Source organism: Neomonachus schauinslandi, chromosome 1 (assembly GCF_002201575.2).
Source record: "Neomonachus schauinslandi chromosome 1, ASM220157v2, whole genome shotgun sequence".
Taxonomy (NCBI): Eukaryota; Metazoa; Chordata; class Mammalia; order Carnivora; family Phocidae; genus Neomonachus; species Neomonachus schauinslandi.
The window spans coordinates 179,993,099-179,998,602 of record NC_058403.1 but is presented as its reverse complement, the minus strand read 5'-3'; the positions used below and the strand labels follow the sequence as shown (position 1 = coordinate 179,998,602).

Here is a 5,504-nt window from a genome sequence, read left to right as displayed (position 1 = left end):
TGCCATGAGGGTAGATCAACATATATCTGTTGCCCATGGAGGAGGTCATGATATGACTAGAGAATGAGGTCGGGGAGAATTAATCCCATGAACACCAAAACTTTCCTGGTGATCCCTGGTTTGTTTTCTGAGTTGGGGATAGTATCCTAAAGATTCAGATTTCTCCCCAAATCTGCTTTAGAATCTTCCTAAAATTTTATCTATCACATCCCTTTTGTTTTAGGAATTTGTGTGTCATCCTTGCCCAGGGGCCATACTAATCTTCTCTGTATCATTCCAATTTTGGTATATGTGCTGCTGAAGTGAACACACACACCCCTTTTGTTTTAAAACTGTCTTTTTTTCCCCCAAAGCATGAGCCTTCAAGACACATTTTTTAAAAAAGAAATTATTATTCAATTTTCTTTCTTCCACTTTGTTTAGCTATGTACATCAAAGTGATATCAACCCATTGTGAATATACTTTATTCTAGCAAAGTTACTGGCTAGGTAAGTTTGGAAGGCCAGGCTGGAAATGTAACCACTTCTCGTAAGTATTTTTTAAATGGAAAAATGAATTTCATGTTCCACCCAACTAATTTACAAATGAACCATTGGAATACAATCCATTTACAAGCATATACTGCTAAGAAATCTAGCCCATGCATCAATGAACTTTAATTACATGGGATCATTTGATTAGCTTAGTCTTCCTTCTCTATTCCAATAACCAGGTATTTTCCTGGAGCAAAGTTAGAGCAGATATGATCAGTTGTGTGAGTTGGGGCAATTGTGTTTATTTGAATAGATGACCTAGGTATAACCATGCCTTAAATAAACTCTCTTCCCTTCCTGGTGAACATAGAGGGATATTAGTAAGGTACTCTCTTCTTCAGTGAATTTATCAGAAAATCTTGTTTCCAAACAGATAAAAATATTTTAATGACTCTTAAGATAGGCACAATCTTTGAGCTGATGATTTTGGAGAAGCCCTTTAAAGAATGTAATTCTCAGAAGAGAACTTCCCAGGGGTTCAGAGAAGCAGTGTTTTTATTGGTCACCCTTGTGTGCTACCTTTGGTTTCCAGACTTGCAAGACTGATGGCAGTAATGTTAAACTACATTTCAACCCTTTAGAGAGACTTCACTGATCCTCCTATCCATTCATTCAATAAGTATACACAGATACAGGATTCCGAAAAATGGGGCCAGCCAGGCCATTGGGCCCCAACATTTAAGTTTAAAGGAAACTTGACTTTTGACATCTGATCAGCTCCACATGTACATGGGAGTAGCATGAAGTCTCATCACAAATGCTGAGCCCAGCTGAAATCTGAGGGATCCTCAAATAACTAAGTAGGAGGTTGAAAAGGTGTCCTCAATCTGAATCTATAAGTTGCTTGATTCCAAGGGAAGATCTCAGGAAGTGGTATAGATGTTTTTGTGGGAAAATATGGAAATAAATAAGGATGAATCTCAGGAATCTACAGTCTGATGGGGGAGACTGATGTGGAAAAATTCATTATAATATCAGACAGAGAAAAAAAGTTGCTAGGCTAAAAGCTTTGGGCCGGGGAAGGATTCATGATAGCTGTACCCTGCATTCTTGTCTGTAAGCTGGACAAGCTTTGGTTCCTACCACTCCTGTGGTGAGTATCTTATTCTTATTCTGTATGATTCTAAACAAGGAGAACCCCCTTAGCCCAGAGACTCACAAAGTCGTTAATGGTAACTCTAGGCCAAAAAAAAAAAAAAAAAAACCCAAGAGTTTTATTAAGTAGTTAGGTCCAAACAATTTCAATGTATGACATATAACATATTTTTTTTTTAAAGATTTTATTTATTTGGCAGAGAGAGAGAGACAGCGAGAGCAGGAACACAAGCAGGGGGAGTGGGAGAGGGAGAAGCAGGCTTCCTGCGGAACAGGGAGCCCGACGCGGGGCTCGATCCCAGGACCCTGGGATCATGACCTGAGCCGAAGGCAGACGCTTAACGCCTGAGCCACCCAGGCGCCCCGACATATAACCTATTTATGTCCTAACAACTTAGTAGCTGTTTGAAAAAATACACATACACTGAACAAAAAAAAATTATTATATTTTTAAATAACCATAGTTATTTACTGATAGATGGGTGTGCCTGTTCAGTAGCGCACACTTCTGAAACCTTGGTGCCAGATAGAACAGTGCCACCCTTATTTCCAGTTCCATGGTGAGTTTTGCCTGGCACTAGCTTTTTATCAGAGCAGCTGCTGAAAACTCAGCTTTGCAAAGGTAGGGTGTCATCAAAAGGAGCTGGAGTTAATGTTGAAGCCATGAACTACCGCAGCTACAAATTCATGCAGTGGTGACAGATCTTGAGGATCTCTGTGTGTCTTTTACAAATATGAAACACCATGCAGTGCTTGTGTGTTTGCTCTAGTGTCCCATGCACAGTCTGAGAACTCAGACTTCAGCTATCTTTTTTCTGTTTCTCGTAGTGATATCCATGTCCTCCAATCCCCACGTCTTATATTCGTGTTTGGACAAAGAGCTTTCTGCTGAGTCAAAAATATGGACTCAGAGAGCTGCCAGTAAACATCAGTTATGTTGAACTACAGCAATGGAGATGAACTATCAAATCTGGAGAGGATAACAGAATACACTTATTACTTAAATTTAGAGTCAGTGTAGATTGATGTATTTGTATTTTTCATGATTCAGAAGCACTTCCAAGTCCTGAGGTCCTCACCATGATTATTCATTAACATGGTTCTATGAGTTCAGTGAGGCCCAGTTTATAAATTTATGGTATCAGAATGCCAGATTAGCTGTACTATGCAATATATTATTTCTCTAATTCCAGTAATGTCAAATTCGTCTAGAGCTGCAGATGACTTTAGAATAACTATGTTTTCTGGCAGCATTGAAAGAGAATGGTTTCTGGGAACAAGAAATCCTTATGAAGATGGAGAACCAATAGATTTGGCACAGTCTTTTTGTTGGACGGGATGCATATAAAGGGATTAATGTTCCTTTTCTCATTTAAGTAAATCTTGCTCTAAGGTTCCCCACCCATGAAATCCATAGCACTTGTTGGCTTAGGGGAAGGACAGGTACCATCCAGAAAAAAGACATCATTGCTGGGCTCTGAACCTCAGAATATTCTGGAGTCCAAACAGCAATGGTTATCCAACTTTAGTAAACATCAGAAGCAATTGAAGGATTGCTAAGAGAGACATTACTGGGCCTTATTACAGAAACCCATTCAGAGTTTCTGGCTCAGTAGATGTTGGGTGGGCCCCCAGAATTTGCATTTCTTCTTTTTTTTTTCTTTTTTTTATTATGTTACGTTAATCACCATACATTACATCATTAGTTTTTGATGTAGTGTTCCATGATTCATTATTTACATATAAGACCCAGTGCTCCATGTAAAATGTGCCCTCTTTAATACCCATCACCGGACTAACCCATCCTCTCACCCCCCTCCCTTCTAGAACCCTCAGTTTGTTTTTCAGAGTCCATCGTCTCTCATGGTTCATCTCCCCCTCCTATTTTCCCCCCTTCATTCTTCCCCTCCTGCTACCTTCTTCTTCTTCTTCTTCTTTTTTTTTTTTAACATATAATGTATTATTTGTTTCAGAGGTACAGATCTGTGATTCAACAGTCTTGTACAATTCATAGCGCTCACCATAGCACATACCCTCCCAATGTCTATCACCCAGATGCCCCATCCCTCCTACCCCCCACCACTCCAGCAAACCTGTTTGTTTCCTGAGACTAAGAATTCCTCATATCAGTGAGGTCATATGATACATGTCCTTCTCTGATTGACTTATTTCGCTCAGCATAACACTCTCCAGTTCCATCCACGTCATTGCAAAAGGCAAGATTTTATTCTTTTTGATGGTTGCATAATATTCCACTGTATATATATACCACATATTCTTTATCCATTCATCTGTCGATGGACATCTTGGCTCTTTCCATAGTTTGGCTATTGTGGACGTTGCTGCTATAAACATTAGGGTGCACGTACCCCTTCGGATCACTACATTTGTATCTTTGGGATAAATACCCAACAGTGCAATTGCTGGGTCGTATGGTAGCTCTATTTTCAACTTTTGAAGAACCTCCATACCGCTTTCCAGAGTGGCTGCACCAGCTTGCATTCCCACCAACAGTGGAGGAGGGTTCCCCTTTCTCCGCATCCCCGCCAACATCTGTCATTTCCTGACTTGTTAATTTTAGCCATTCTGACTGGTGTGAAGTGATATCTCATTGAGGTTTTGATTTGGATTTCCCTGATGCCGAGCGATGTTGAGCACTTTTTCATGTGTCTGTTGGCCATTTGGATGTCTTCTTTGGAAAAATGTCTGTTCATGTCTTCTGCCCATTTTTTGATTGGATCATTTGTTCTTTGGGTGTTGAGTTTGATGAGTTCTTTATAGATTTTGGATACTAGCCCTTTATCTGATATGTCATTTGCAAATATCTTCTCCCATTCTGTCAGTTGTCTTTTGGTTTTGTTGACTGCTTCTTTTGCTGTGCAAAAGCTTTTTATCTTGATGAGGTCCCAATAGTTCATTTTTGCCCTTGCTTCCCTTACCTTTGGTGATATTTCTAGGAAGAAGTTGCTGCGGCTGAGGTCGAAGAGGTTGCTGCCTGTGTTCTCCTTTAGGATTTTGATGGACTCCTGTCTCACATTGAGGTCTTTCAACCATTTTGAGTCTATTTGTGTGTGTGGTGTAAGGAAATGGTCCAGTTTCATTCTTCTGCGTGTGGCTGTCCAATTTTCCCAACACCATTTGTTGAAGAGACTGTCTTTGTTCCATTGCACATTCTTTCCTGCTTTGTCGAAGATGAGTTGACCATAGAGTTGAGGGTCCATTTCTGGGCTCTCTATTCTGTTCCATTGATCTATGTGTCTGTTTTGGTGCCAGTACCATACTGTCTTGATGATGACAGCTTTGTAATAGAGCTTGAAGTCTGGAATTGTGATGCCGCCAGCTTTGCTTTTCTTTTTCAACATTCCTCTGGCTATTCGGGGTCTTTTCTGGTTCCATACAAATTTTAGGATTATTTGTTCCATTTCTTTGAAAAGACTGGATGGTATTTTGATGGGAATTACATTGAATGTGTAGATTGCTCTAGGTAACATTGACATCTTCACAATATTTGTTCTTCCAATCCATGAGCATGGAACCTTTTTCCATTTCTTTGTGTCTTCTTCAATTTGTTTCATGAGTATTTTATAGTTTTCTGAGTACAGATCCTTTGCCTCTTTGGTTAGATTTATTCCTAGGTATCTTATGGTTTTGGGTGCAACTGTAAATGGGATTGACTCCTTAATTTCTCTTTCTTCTATCTTGTTGTTGGTGTATAGGAATGCCACTGATTTCTGTGCATTGATTTTATATCCTGCCACTTTACTGAATTCGTGTATGAGTTCTAGCAGTTTTGGGGTGGAGTCTTTGGGGTTTTCCACATAAAGTATCATATCATCTGCAAAGAGTGAGAGTTTGACTTCTTCTTTGCCGATTTG

General features: G+C 39.7%; 1 non-coding gene across 1 annotated transcript; it reads right to left on the bottom strand.

Moving 5' to 3' along the window:
• Positions 1–203: 203 nt before the first annotated feature.
• LOC123326945 lies at positions 204–310 on the bottom strand. Its single transcript, XR_006541415.1, has one exon. It is a non-coding gene; the product is annotated as a U6 spliceosomal RNA (small nuclear RNA).
• Between the last annotated feature and the right edge of the window lie 5,194 nt (positions 311–5,504).